The sequence below is a fragment of the Myotis davidii genome, unplaced genomic scaffold, assembly GCF_000327345.1.
Source record: "Myotis davidii unplaced genomic scaffold, ASM32734v1 scaffold38, whole genome shotgun sequence".
NCBI classification, from domain to species: Eukaryota; Metazoa; Chordata; class Mammalia; order Chiroptera; family Vespertilionidae; genus Myotis; species Myotis davidii.
Genome location: NW_006291383.1, coordinates 795,182 through 809,634, shown reverse-complemented (window position 1 = coordinate 809,634; position 14,453 = coordinate 795,182). Strand labels below are relative to the sequence as shown.

At 40.9% G+C, this 14,453-nt stretch overlaps 1 protein-coding gene across 5 annotated transcripts in view; it reads left to right on the top strand.

The window, feature by feature from the left end:
• NEDD4L (neural precursor cell expressed, developmentally down-regulated 4-like, E3 ubiquitin protein ligase) overlaps positions 1–14,453 on the top strand; it is a 231,878-nt gene that overhangs the window by 59,225 nt on the left and 158,200 nt on the right. The window lies entirely within an intron of this gene.

Genomic DNA, 14,453 nt, shown 5'->3' with positions numbered 1-14,453 from the left:
TTGGTGAGATCAAGTTCAGACACCAGCTTCTGTATGAAGGCTTCCTTAATTCCCTTCATTCCTTGTGATTCTCAGAGGAATTAAAGATGCCTCCATGATGCATTGAGTGCAGGTTGAAACTTACAGGTGAGGTGTGGCTTGGTAGAGCTCAGTAAAGTCAGTTTAAAGATGACACCAAGTTTTCCACTCAGATGTGAAACCAGCTTACGGTGTTTGTGGAGCTGTGTTCACACTGGGACACCTCCTCCTGTCCTCAGACGCAAGTCCTGGGAGACACGCACACCTAGGCAGCAGACAGATCCACCTTTGCCTGTCACAGTAACTTAGTTGTAGATAATAAGGCATTTGGGCTTAAGATGTGTGGGAAAAAATAATACAGAACAGCAGAGGGAGGCCAGGTGAGAGAAGAGACAAGGGACAGGCTACAACACTGAAGTGACAGTGACTGGAGGCACTACATGTGTGTATTTGGGCAGAAGCCTGGTGATTGCCTCTCCCTGATGGCATTAGGCATATAAACAGCACCAACAAGGCTGCAGGAAGCAATTGTATCCCCACTTGTGCATCTGCATAGGCATCACATGGCACAGTACTGCCTTGTGAGGGGAGTGTGGCTGGCCCTCAGATATGGTCTCCCCCACTCCTCCCTGCACAAGAAAAGCCTCTTCAAGTCCCTCCCTTCCCCTTGTTCTCCGCACTGTAAAGCACTATAGATCTGCCTTCTACTCCCTTCTCTTTAAGCTTTAGCTTGCACTTGTTTACAAAGAATAGAAGTAGTTAGAAATATTCTACCAGAAAGTGAAATTTAAGTCCTTCAAAATATAATATGAGAATATCTGGAAATTTTAACTGTCCCAACCAGTTTATTTCTTAACGATACCAAGTAGTTGATGGCCATTGAACTTGGAAAACAGATATCATCCCATTTAATGTTGACAGGTGAAAACCAGAGTGCCATGCAGAAAAACCTGCACACAAAACAGCCCACCAAATAATTCATTTGAAAGATTTTCCTGGGGAATTGGAAACATTGCTTGTTTTTATAGGCAGCGCTGGGTGTCGAACATGCACTATAACTCATAGTTCTGGAACAGTATTCCCTCTGCCCCAAAGAATGGGCTAAGTAAGTTAGGGTAATGTTCATGTAGACTAGGGGTAAGGGTCATTCTGCCCATGATTGTTTGCTCTGGTGCAATAGGAATATATTAAGGTACAATTAAGTTGTTGAAGTTGCCCTTTGAACAACTCTGGGATTAGAGGCATGACCCCCACATGGTTGAAAAATTGCTTATAACTTCTGACTTCCCCCCTTAACTACTAATAGCGTACTGTTGACCTGAAGCCTTACCCATAACATAAACAGTTAATTAACATGTTTTATATGGTATACTAGAGGAGTGGTTCTCAACCTTCCTAATGCTGCGACCCTTTAAGACAGTTCCTCATGTTGTGGTGACCCCCAATTTCATTGTTACAGATTGAACATAATTAAAGCATAGTGATTAATCACAAAAACAATATGGAATTATATATGTGTTTTCCGATGGTCTTAGGCGACCCCTGTGAAAGGGTCATTCGACCCCCAGGTTGAGAACTGCTGTACTAGAATTCGTGCATGGGTGGGGGCTGGCCGGTTCAGCCCCAATCGGGGTGGATCGGGGCCAGGCCTGTTGGGAGGAGGAGACAGTGGGAGGCTGCCAGCCAGCCCTCCCTGATTGGGTCCTGATCAGGGCTGGGCTGGCTGGGGGAAAGGGCTACAGGAGGTTGGCTGGCCGGCCCCACTCCCGATCAGCTGGTTTGCTGGCCACAGTGGGCGTCATAGCGACCGGCCATTCCAGTCATTCCCGTGTTCTGGTTGCTAGTTTTTTATATATATAGATGTATTTTATGCTGTGTCCTTACAGTAAAGTAAGATAAAGAAATGTTATTAAAATAATCATAAGGAAGAGAAAATACATTTACAGTATTTATGGGAAAAATCCTTACATAAATGCGCCTACACAGTTCAAACCTGTGTTGTTCAAGGGTTAGCTGTAGGGTTGTCAATCTTGTGCAGAACCAGCCGGTGGGTTCTAAGAGACTCTCGAGGTTAGGGCTCCTGGATTCCATGCCACCTTTGTAATATCTCTGTAATTTAGTGGCAGCAGTAACCAAGTCCACCCCCAGGAATGTTCTTGAGGCACAGTCACACACGTGAACCAGTGTCTGACATCTGGCTGCTGTCGGGATCTGCGGGTTGTGAAACAGGACGTTCATGTGAGGTGGGACTGTGCTCCTTCCCCAAGAAGGAGTGCTTGTAGCCGGACAGCAGTGTTAGTTCCTCACTCGTTTCATTAAATGGTTTCCACCACCAAAGAGTCCCTGTTGCAATGGGGATTCAATAGTAATAATTTATGTACTGAGATTCACTGGAGAAAATATTCAGGAACAAAGTGAAAAATATTAACTATAGAACATGTTCAAAATTTCTTTTTGGTTTCAGTTCTTACAAGGACTGAGGGTAGCAACCCAAATGGAAGTATTTGCTTAGTCGGTTGGTTGTTTACACGAGTCAGAACTAAAATTTGTCACAAGTAGGTTGAACCTCTTTCTCTGCCTGTTGCCAGAGGGTCTAAAAATGGAAACGCGAGCCGGAGCTCTTTCCCGACCATCAAGGTAATTCTGAATGAGCAGAGCATAAATAAATGTGATTGCAGCTGCGCGTCACCTTCAAGTTTCCCAGGCCCGTAGGGGCCTTATGAATCCGAAATGCCCTCAAGTGAGGACTGAGGAACAGCAGCTCTGCTTCGGGCCTCACGCTTTTCTGACTGGGCCAGAGCCCTGGGATATGCAGACCCTCTTTCTGTCCCTTCGGCCTCAACTTCTAAGAGTTTCTATTTGAAGTAATCACGTTGACAAGGGCACTTCTTTGGGAGTATCGGAAGCCCTGGGCTCTGAGTGATTGTTGAACCTGGAAGTCGTGGGTTCTGACTCATTGTTGAACCCGGAAGTCGTGGGTCTGACTCATTGTGGCACCCGGAAGTCGTGGGTTCTGAGTGATTTCTTCTGATTACCTGGGAGTTCTGTACAAACCTGTCCTGAAGTTGAGCCTCAAATGTGTTATGCGGCATTTTTACATCAGTAAGTTCACTGTCATGATACAGGACAGAGTCTTTGTTGACTTAGGATCTGTGGCGCCTTAGGTTTGGAAGAGTGAACTAGACTGTTCTGATAACAGAAGTTTTAATAGTAGGCCAAAGGTGCACTGGCTGCAGCATTTATTCTGGTGGTAAATTTTTTCTAAACCTGTGAGTGAATAGAATTTGTTTAAACTTGGCCTGTAATAGGGAAATGGGGACGGCTCTTCCTCAGCCTACTGCTGGCTTCCCACTCCCTGCCAGCTAGTTCCATTGCTTACGCAAATGGTGAATCTTAGAATTGTTATCGTAGGTACTTTTTATTGTTTATAAAAATTCTGAACATTGTAGAACATATCACCTAGAAAGGGAAAGCTATCTTCCTTATTAAAGAAGGTGAAAAATCAAGGAATTAATGTATGCATCATAAGACATTAGAAAAAGAACAACTAAATAGACAAAAAGTAAAAAGTGAGGAAGGAGGAATTAATAGGCAACAAAGATAAAAGTTAAAATTAATAAAACAAAATAGAATTTAAAGCATAATTAACTCCATTGGCTAAGTATTTGAAAGAACCAATAAAATAAAACTCCCATTCTAACAGGAAAAAAGAGTAAAAACAAATAATAGAAATACGAAAGGAGACACAGGGAGGTTAACCAACTTTATAGGAAAATACTATAAGAAGCCCTATGACAACAAATTCGAAAACTTAGAGATGATGTTTTAGTAAAATACAAATTACCAAAATTGATTCAGGGAGCATGGAAAACTTGAAAAGGCCAGTTATGGTAGAAGAGGTAGGAAATGTGATTAAAAGTCACCACTGAAAAAGTCATCAGGACCCCATGGGGTTCCAGTTGAGTTTTAGCTAACCTTTAAAAAACAGAAAATTTTATCTAACCTTTAGAAAACAGAAACTTTTACCTAACCTTTAAAAAAACAGAAAACTTAACCTTTAAGAAAGAGTCTTATTTATACTGTTCTAGGACATACTGAAGTATGAAAAGGTTCCTACTTCATTTTATAAAACCAGCATAATTTTAATGTCTGATAAATTTTAAAGCAATGAATAAGCCAATATTATGGAAATAAATGCAAAAACTTAAAATATTTCACTAACAAATACACTCTTGAGTGCATCAAAAGCCAATGTACTATAATTAATACTTATTTTAGTAATACTAGCATAATTAGGTATTCAGAACTTTTATCACCATCACCCATATTCTTCCCCAACATATTAAAGGCAAAAAGTCTTCAACATGCAATAGAAGCTAGCCAGACATTTGATAAAGTTAGGCAATCCTAATATACTAGTACTAGGGGCCCGGTGCATGAAGATTCGTGCACTGGGAGGGGGATTGGAGGGTGGAGGGGGGGTTCCTCAGCCACCGCAAAAGTAACTTGCTCCAGGCTCACTTTGCTCTAGTGTCTGGGAGATCCTTCTGCCACCAGAACTACGATTCCCAGCATTCCTGGTGCTCCCCGTGTTCTGGGTCACCCCAAGCCTCTGTCTCTCCTGCTCTGCTCTCCATCAGGTGACTGAGGGAGCCATGTCCCCCCAAACTACCAGCTCTCCCACTCTGCTCTGTGTATGCAAATTACCCGCCATCTTTGTCGGGTTAATTTGCATACCCACTCCTCATTGGCTGCTGGTGGGCGTGGTTGGTGGGCATGCCTTGAGCGTAGCGGAGGGATGGTTAATTTGCATGTTTCTCTTCTATTATATAGGATTACAATCTATAAAAGCAATATAGGAATAAAAATAAAGTACACAAAAAAGGCTATATAGTACCCCAAAAAATCACCCAACAACCCTTCCTGAAAGGCAAAACACTAAAATTATTTCAGTTATAATTAGGAATTATAAAAAGATGTATGCTTTTATAATTATTTAACATCGTCTTAAAGGTTCTAGAAAATGCAGTAAGATTGTGAAATGTGTGTATGTCTAGAAAATCCAAGACCCTCTCTCTAAAAAAAAAAAAAACAAAAAACAAAAAACAAACAACCACACACCAAACACTAAATTAATAGGAAAATTTAGCAAGATAGCTGATAAAAAAGTTCGTACAAATTGTCATCTTTTCTCTGTTTTGAAAATGAGCACTTGGAAATGGAAGCTAAGTATTCCTTTTCTCAACAGCAGCAAATGTCCTAGGAGAAAATTGAACAAGTGAGGGACCAGTGTCCTTTTTAGTAAAAGATAGGAAATTTAAAAAAAATAGCATAAATATGTTATTCCAAAAGTAATACATTTATTGCAATTCCATTTTGAATTCCCAAAGTAGTGGGATTTTCTCTTCCTCTTTTTTTTGAACTGAATAGAATAATCTGGAAGTTTATATACAAGAGTAAATGCATAATGCTTGAGAAGAGCCCAGATAAATATGAAAAAGAAAACCAGTGAGGAAAAAGTTGACTTGCAGGTGATCACAACATGAAAAGAAAGTCTTTGTGACCAGATCAATGTGTTATTGATAACAGATTGCATAAGTGGTTCAATAGAACAGAATAGAGAATCCAGGACTGTGTTTCATTAAGTAAGAGAAGTTAATGTGTAGTAAGATCAACAGTTCAGTACTGTTGAGAAGATATTACATTATTTGTTGGATGATATTGGCCTAATCAACTTTTCAGAGGGGCGGGGAGGGGGATCGACCTCTGTCTTACATTATAATCAGAAATAAATCCCAAAATCTTCTATGATGACAAGCAATTCAAATTTGCAAGAAAAATGCAAGCAACTACTTGTATAATCTTGGGGGTGAGGGAGAAGGACACACTGGGGAGGGTATTTATAAAAAATGTATAATAGACAAAGGGTTACTATCTATGATACTAATAACTTATGAATTGGCAAAAAAATAAAGCCACAACAAAACACGACTCAGGGAAAATAGACAAAGAACATGCAACTCAACTGAGAGCAAATGCAGACAGCCAGCAAACCTATGAGAAATAATTCACAGTTGCTAGGAGAATACAGATTAAAACAACAAGGAGACATTAAACCCATCAGACTGGTAAAAATAGAAAATAACACGTCTTGCTAGCAAGGATGTAGTAGAAACAGTATTCTAATAATACTGAGGGAAACATGAATTACCATGCTTTATTTGGAAAGCAGACTGGTGATGCATATTAAAATTAAACATTAATATACCTTTCCACTAAGCAGCCTTTCTCCCGGCTGTCTGTCTTCTAGAAATAAAAGTGTCTGTACACAAGGTCATATGTATAAGGATGTTTATTATACCATTACAGTGGCGAGATACTGAAAATGCAAATGTGCATCAGTTGAAAATGGCTAATTTATGGAATATTTGTACTGTGTCTCTTTATATAGCCATTGAACAGAAAGAGAGCTGTGTTAGAGTTGGCTTGGGAGGGGTTCCTATGAGAAACTGCTACATGAGAAGTCAGATGCAGAACAGTACAGTATCCATTGTTAAACAAAGACATAGTCTCCCTGTATTTGCCCATGTGTGTGAATCTGTGTGCATGGAGAAAAAGATGAAAGCGCTCCTTCTCTAAATTAAGAAGGACAAATCGAGGTTGGTGTGGATGATGGGGTGGGGGATATCTAAGCCTCCTCTTCTCTTTTTCAAATGTAAAACCCCACAAGGTGTTAACCACATTCCATATTTTTCTTGTGGAGGCAGCTGCACAGCTCTGTGGTTTGAGGTTCAAAATCCTGGTTCCTTCTCCTGGACTTCTCATTCCCTTTTACTTCCTCATACCAGCCTGTGCTTGTTTTGATGCCCTGATACTGTCTCAGCTTTTATGAGGCTATTAATGATGCATATTTAAAATTCTTCTGTTCCCAACTCTGTTTGCACACTCCCCTTACAAATTCCCGCCCCTTGTACATAGCCCTGGTTGTTTCACATTTGGTGACTCTTGGTTGTGTCTGGTCTTTGCATTGCTGACTCCTGTTTGCCCCTTTCTCACTGTATCTGTCAGATTGAGGCCATGTGTAGAGCGTGGGTGGGATGGGCCAGCAGTGGCCTATTATGTAGCTCCTGCGTGTCCCTCCTGGCCATCTGTAGGTTCCTGCCTGTACTTCCAGTCTTAGGATCACACGTCTGCTTTCACCTGCACGATGAAGGTAGCAACAGAAAAAGCTGGAGGAAGTGACATTTCCTGATTAATCACCCTGATTGTTGCCTCCAGGTCTCCCCAGCCTCTTGTATCACTTGACTTGAATTTCTGGAACCTAGAGAATACTTCTACCCATGCAGTGGCTCTCTGCCACACACACGGGGGCTCTGGTTTTGTTTTTCTGTCCCTCATACCCATCCCGTTTCTGTTCACTGGTGATAGTCTTTCCTACTTCCCCTGAGTTTTGTGGGTGTGGTATTTCAATTCATGCCATCTACCTCTTTAAACATGCTTGAATTCTAGATGGAAGAGGCATGGAAGAAATGTACACTTGGAGGGCCATTGAATATAAATTTCTCTAAGCCTTGGTTTTCTCATCTGTAGAGCAGGGATAGCAACAGTACCTATCTTACAGGGTTATTGTGAAGGTTAAAGTACGTGATGCTCTCAAAGGGCTTAGAACAGTGCCTGCCACTTACAGGCAGACCCTGCAGATATTGCAGGTTTAGCTCCAGACCACCACAATAAAGCGAGGTGTCATCTTTGCACTGGTAGAGAGTCTTGCCTTCAACTTGTAAAAACCTCACTATTGGTGAAGCACAGTAAAGCAAAGTGCCATACAACAAGACATCCCTGTACTAAGACTTCCATCAAAGTTAGCTGCTGCTGCTTTCAGAAAATGGACCATGATAGACATACTAGATTAATATATCTACCCTGTCTTCTGCCACGATGTTTTGAAAGCTCTGTGGTATTTATTGATGTATCTACGTATGGGTATTTCTGTAGATAAATTCCTACAGCCCAATTCTTGGATGAAAGGACATCAACATATACAATGTTCATCGATATCAGGGATTGCCCTCCCAAGTATTACACGGGATTCCGCTAGCTCCAGTAGTTAAAAGTGGTTTTTCCCATGTTCTACATTACTCAATTTTTTCAGCCTTTTAGTCTTTGCCATTATGGAAGGTAAAAATTGTATGCCATTAGTCAGTAAGGCTGAGTATCTCTTCATATATTTGTATTTTCTCTTCTGTGAAGTGCTGATTCTCATTCTTTGTCCATTCTTCTTTTGAGTTTTGAGATTTTCATTGATTTGTAAGATAGTTTTGTAAATAGTGTTCTTCTCACTTGATTTACTGTCTTTTGTATGGAAGCTTTAAATCTAACATTGGGCTTTTACATGTTTTTCCTGTGGTATCTTGAAAAGCTAACAACTATTTATATAGCATATATTTTTGTTACCAAGAAAGGGGGTTTTCCCCTTCTATTGCACAAGTTATTACATACACTTTATTCTGAATCTGGAAAAAAAAAGTTAGAAGGAAAAAGCTACCAGCAACAGAAAGAGCATCACTCTTAATATTTGGCATTTTCATTTTAGTTGTCATCTAGTAGGGAATGTGTATTTTTACATAATTTGCATCATAATGTTTGTAGCCTATTTTTGGTCAGTTAGTCTAATATGTGCTATGTCACATTCCATTTTCTCAGGATATTATACCTTATTTAATCATTTATCTTCAATGTTTCCTATTGCTGTGAAATTTTTTTAAGCTAGATTATGTTCTTATGATATGAGTACCTCTTCGGAAATGGGATTACTAAATCCAGCAATATTAGGATTTAAATACTTTGGGTACATATTACCAGTTTGCTTTCCTGAAGTGTGCTACCAGTTGATGTTCCCATCAGCATAAAGACTCTTACTGCACCTCCCTCAGAAGATGAGAGCCAGCTGGAGAAGTTCTGGGAGCGGAGCTTCAGAAAGGAGCACAGCCGGTATGATGCCCAGAGTTCAGGTGGCAGTGAGCTTCAGAGGTTTGAAGAAGAGCCAGAGGCCAGTGGGGTGGGTGGAAGGGAGCAATACAGGGAGGATGGAGAGGACCAGAGCAGGCTCTTGAGGGCTGCGAGGGCCACCATGAGGAATTTGCATTTTATGCTTAAAGTTGTGGAAAGTCAGCAGGGAGAGTTGCCAGACAGTAGTGGCTAGGTGTGACTATTGTTGCAGGTAAGAATGTTTGCCCCAGAGGCTGTAGCCATGGCTTGTGTGAGAGAGGATGGTTTGAACATCTGGATGGTTGGGGATTTTTTTGGTGTGTGTGGTGATTAATTATTTAGGGCCCATTGATGGACTGGATGTGTGAGGGATAAAGAGAGGAACTGAAATGAGGAAATTCCAGCTTGAACAGCTGGCTGGTTGGTGGCCACTGAGGTGCAAGGAGTTAGCTGGGGAACAGGTGCAGAAGCAGAACCAGAAGTTGATGTTAGGGCTCTTGGATCTCCAAATGGTCATGTGATGGAGATGATGGAGAATGAGGATGGAGCACGAGGGAAAGGCCAGGCTTGGGTAGGCCTTGGGGAGTCATTTCCTTTTAGATGGTCAATATAGCCAAAGGGACTGGGCAGGGTCACAAGTTTGAGGTGTTTCTTTCATGTGAAAATGTGTTCAGGACTCTGAGTAACTCCCCTAAAATAATGAAGGTTAGAGAACTGTTTGTAAACTGTTACTCTTAAATGGTTGAGGCTACACATCACTGGGTCTTGGCTAGTATCTGAAGTGGAGTAGGTACATGATACTATGTTTACCAAATGATGTTTAAAGATTCAAGAGACCTTTCCCCATCTTAATGAGACATTTTCTGTTCAGTTGTTTTGATAAAGTTACTTAATTGTGTTAACCTGCAAGATATAAAAACTACACATTGTCCTCTTTTTTGTAAGGCCTGGAAAAAAAGGCTAATCCACATTAGGAAGATTTCATTTAAGACCTTGTGAGAAAACTCAAGACTTTGTGCTATAATCACCAAACCTTGCCTGTGTTATGGAAAGATTTTTGCCTGTGTCATGTCATCCTTGTTTTGTTCGATTTATTCCTCCCCCTCCAAGTGTCCTAGTTTCTCTTCTACTGTAGTTAGCTTTGAACAAAACAGGGAAACATTTTTTATTTGGTTACTCAGTTGTTGTTTTTCAAATAGGTGTTAATACATCCTTAGCAATTTTTTTAAAATCCTCACTGAAGGATATGTTTCGTGATTTTAGAGAGAGAGAAAGGGCAAGAGAGAGAGGGGAAAAAACCCCACATTGATGTGAGAAAGAAACATGGATCGTTTGCCTCCTGTACGCTCGACCAGGGATTGAACCCAAAACCTAGGCACGTACCCTGATGGGAAATTGAACCTGCCACCTTTTTGGTGTATGGGACGACGCTCCAACCAGTTGCTAAGGTCACTTGACTGGGACCTTAGCAATTTTCAAATCACATGTTTCTTTTCTTTTCTCCCTGACTATAAAGGAATTAGACATTGGAAAAGATAAAGTATAAAACAGTGATCCACCTGTAATTCGAATAGCCAGAGAGAGAATGAGCGTTTACTATTTTGTTTTAATTCCTTCTGATCGTTTGCCTATATTATATATGTATATGGAAATAGTTTATATATTTGGAATAATGCTATAATCCTGTTAAGAACTTTTAACCAGTATTATATAGTGCATATTTTATGATAACTTATAATATTTCTAGAAACATGATTTTTGAAATTGCAGAGTATGGGTAAATTCATGCTGGCTTTTAACAACAACAACAAAAAATCTCAAGATGATCTCAGTAATTGACAAATCTTCCTAAGACTAAAACTCCAACCAAACAGAATACAAACACTGAAAAAGTCTTTGAGATACTACTCTGAAGTTTGAATTTTGTGGTTTTAAAAGATCTTGATTTGAAGTCAGCTTTCACACTTTTCTTACTCTCTTTGGTTATGTTAACTTAAAATTTAATTACCTTTCACACACTTCACTGCTTTCCATTGGAACATACTGGTCCAATGTGACCCTTTGTGGTATTTCATAAAATTCCACCTTATAAGCCATCCTAATTTTCTAAGTGTAGTAAACAATATTGAGCACATTCTTTTGGTAATATGTCAGAAGTGCTAAGAGCCATAAAAAGGCGTGCATTTAATGTAAGTGATACAGAATTACAGAATTGCCATGTATTTTTTAACATTATTTTGAAAAAAAAAATCCCCAAGAGGTGTGAGACTAGAAGCAGCCTTTCCTTTTGGTAGTCCTTCTGGTAGACCCAGCCCTGGTCATTCACAGGTGTGCCTCCTGTGACCTTCCTTGCCAGTAATAACAGTGGGGAAATCCAGGCTACTATCCCTAGCGCTCCCTTTGCTAGATGCATCCTGCCCACATCGGGAAGCTGAAGTTTCTGCCTCAGGACACCAGTCCCTTCTTGCTCACACAGGCTCTGTGTTAATAATCACTTGATTAACACAGAGCCTGTATTTGCTTGGAAAACTCCTCTTCAACCTTATGTAGCCCTTGACCCTTGACTCTTTTGGCTCCATGTTCCCCTCCTTTTCTCTCCAACCAGCTTTCTCTGTGCCTTCTTCTCCAAGATTCGAATCCCATTTTCTTAGGATTTATTTTAAATCTCGGAAATCTCATTGTGTCTGCTATTGCTTTGATGGAGATTATGACTCAGAAGCTATAAAAATGGATACATAAAGTATGTAAAATTTTAAATTGGGCTATGTTATTTATAGTTTTATAGTTCACGATTCTCAGCAGTATATTGTGAAAGTTTTCCCATGTTGTAAAATATTCCTTGAGGACATGAACATATAGATATCTGTACTTTATTTTCTCTCTGGTTGATCATCAAGAGTGCTTACAGTTTCTCAGTTATGTTTTATAAGGAGCCTCTTGGTCTGTATGACTCGCCTATAATTCCTGATTTATTTCTGTAGACTCTTTGTTTCCTTCTCAGTGATACCCCCTTTTAGACTTTCTTCATCTTTATTTATTCTATTGCAACACATTGCTAGCATGTTTCCTTGTTTCCAGTTTCAGAGGACTCAAGGTTGCTCTGCCCCACTGATAACCTCAATGACCTTGGAAACTACAGCACATCTGTGACACCGCTGTGTCCATATCTGTTTAAGAACTCCAGTCACTTTCATCCATCCCCTCATACCTTCTTCCTGAGCCCTCTGATTTGTGGGGGGGAACCTGCAGTGTCACACATTTGGGCCTCTGAGTTTATGATGCTATCTGCCATCAGTCTTCTGTGCTGCTCAACTTCTTTGACTCAGCCCACCTCTGTTTCCTTTTGCTCCCCAGTTGTTCCAGACTTTGATGTTCTTGGCTCAGTCTCTAATCCCTCTCCCACTCTCAGCCCATGACCTTGTCTTCTGCTTCTCTGCAGCAGCAGCCCTCAGTTGGAGCAGTACTATAAATTGCCCTTCCCTCTACCTAGTTCCTATTTACAGCAGCAATTGTCCTTTCTTCGTATATATCGCCTCAGAAGCAGCTTCCACCCCTTCTCCAAGGGCACCAACCACTTCACTCTGCACAAAGTCCTGTCCTTTTAAACCAATGGTTCTCAACTGGGGGCATCTTTGCCTCCTAGGGAACATTTAGCAATGTCTGGAGATAGTTTTTGGTTGTCACACCCGAGGAGAGCTGCTGTCTAGGGGGTAGAGGCCAGAGATGCTGCTAAATATCCTACAATGCACAGAACAGACTCCCTTTCACATCAAGAATTAGCTGGCCCCCAACGTCCGTAGAGCCCAGGTTAAGAAAGCCTGTGTAGATTAGTCTTAGACCTAAGCCATGCTCCATTGCTTGTCCAGTGTCTGCATTCTTGTCTCTTTTCACCATAGCTGCTTTGTGGAACATCATTTGTTGTTGTTTGTTTGTTTGCTTTTCTTTTCAGAATATTAGATTTGAGAAGTTTCTGGATACCCTCAAATAGTAGTGTAATGGGAGCAGGGATAGTAACTCAGCATTGAGACCCATTGTTTGTGTTGAATCTACTTTAGCATCTGTTCCTAGATCGTGGTGCTTCCCTGGTTGGTTGGGTCTCACTTCCCTCTGGATGGAGAGACTTGAACTAAGGTTTCTAATGCTCCCACCATTGCTACCATTTCCTAATTCAGTGTTAAGATTGTTGTTGACCAGGTTTAGTTGCATTTTAGTGGAGGTTGGGCCAAGGCTGATCTTCATGAGTTGGGAGAAAGATGTAGTTAACCTGAAAGTGGATGCACACCATGCGGTCAGTAAGTTTGATTGTTAATGGTGGTAGCAAAATTGTAGTTGGAAAAATTAAGTGTGGGCTTTTTCCTTCTCCCAGAATAAGATTTTTCGATGCCTTTTTCCAAGGCAGAGCTGTGGACAGAGAAGGAGGAAACATAATAAAATGAAATGTTTGGCTGTGGGAAAATGATTATTAATCAGAAATGTGAATTCTGTCTTCACTTTTTATATTAATACTTGGAGTTTCTGCTCTTAAATTGAGATTGTTTAGCGCTTATGTGTCCTCATTTTCTGCTTAAACCTTGAGGTATTTTTCTTATTTCAAGAATTCTACTGAAAATGGTTGGAACTGTCAACCTGTGAGGAACTATCTATGAGGGTGTATTTTTGAGGACACGGTTTCTGGTAGTAGTAGCCCTGTGCCCACTTTCACCATCAAGACGTCAGTGATCCTCCCAGCCACCAGAGGTCGCTGGCTGCCCTGGTGATCTGTTTTGTCATTCCAGCACCTCCGGGAATCCTAGCCTTTGAGCACCTGTGGGAACTCGAAAGTCTAGTTTAGAGTTTCTCATTTGACATGCCAGGAACACTTAATGAGTGAGCATGCCACAAAATTGGAGTTCATGTGAAAAGTTAGCCTTTTGCTATAAGTAAGAACATTTCCTGTGTCAGCCACACCTGTCGTTGTGGAGTGGAGTTTGACCTGCTTCAGGCAAGAGCAAAAAGGAGTCCTTTAGTGCCAGTCACAAGCCTAAGAAAGTGCACACATTTTACTTGGCCCTGGGAGTTGAGCAGAATAAAGGGTGGTCAGTTCTGTAAACTGTACCCCTCAAATGGGGCTCGGAGCCCTTGATCTATGCCTGGCATCTGAAAATGGTTTACACACCAGAGATGTTGGATTCATAGGGAGATCTGTCTCTCTTGTGATACTAAATCCCCCCATCTTTTCTGTTTGGTGGTGTAGTTTGTATCATAGTTCTATTTGAAACCTCGGGCACCATTTTAAACAGCCCAATCCCAGGTTATATTACTTAGAAAACCATGTGCTTTATGGGTATTGCCTGTCCTGTCAGGCAAGTCCTCCATTCATATTTCTATCATCGAGAACTGTCATTTGAAGAAGCAATGCTGCAGGTAACAGCGTTCTGGCAGGTGTGGCTGTGTCAGCTGAATGAAGA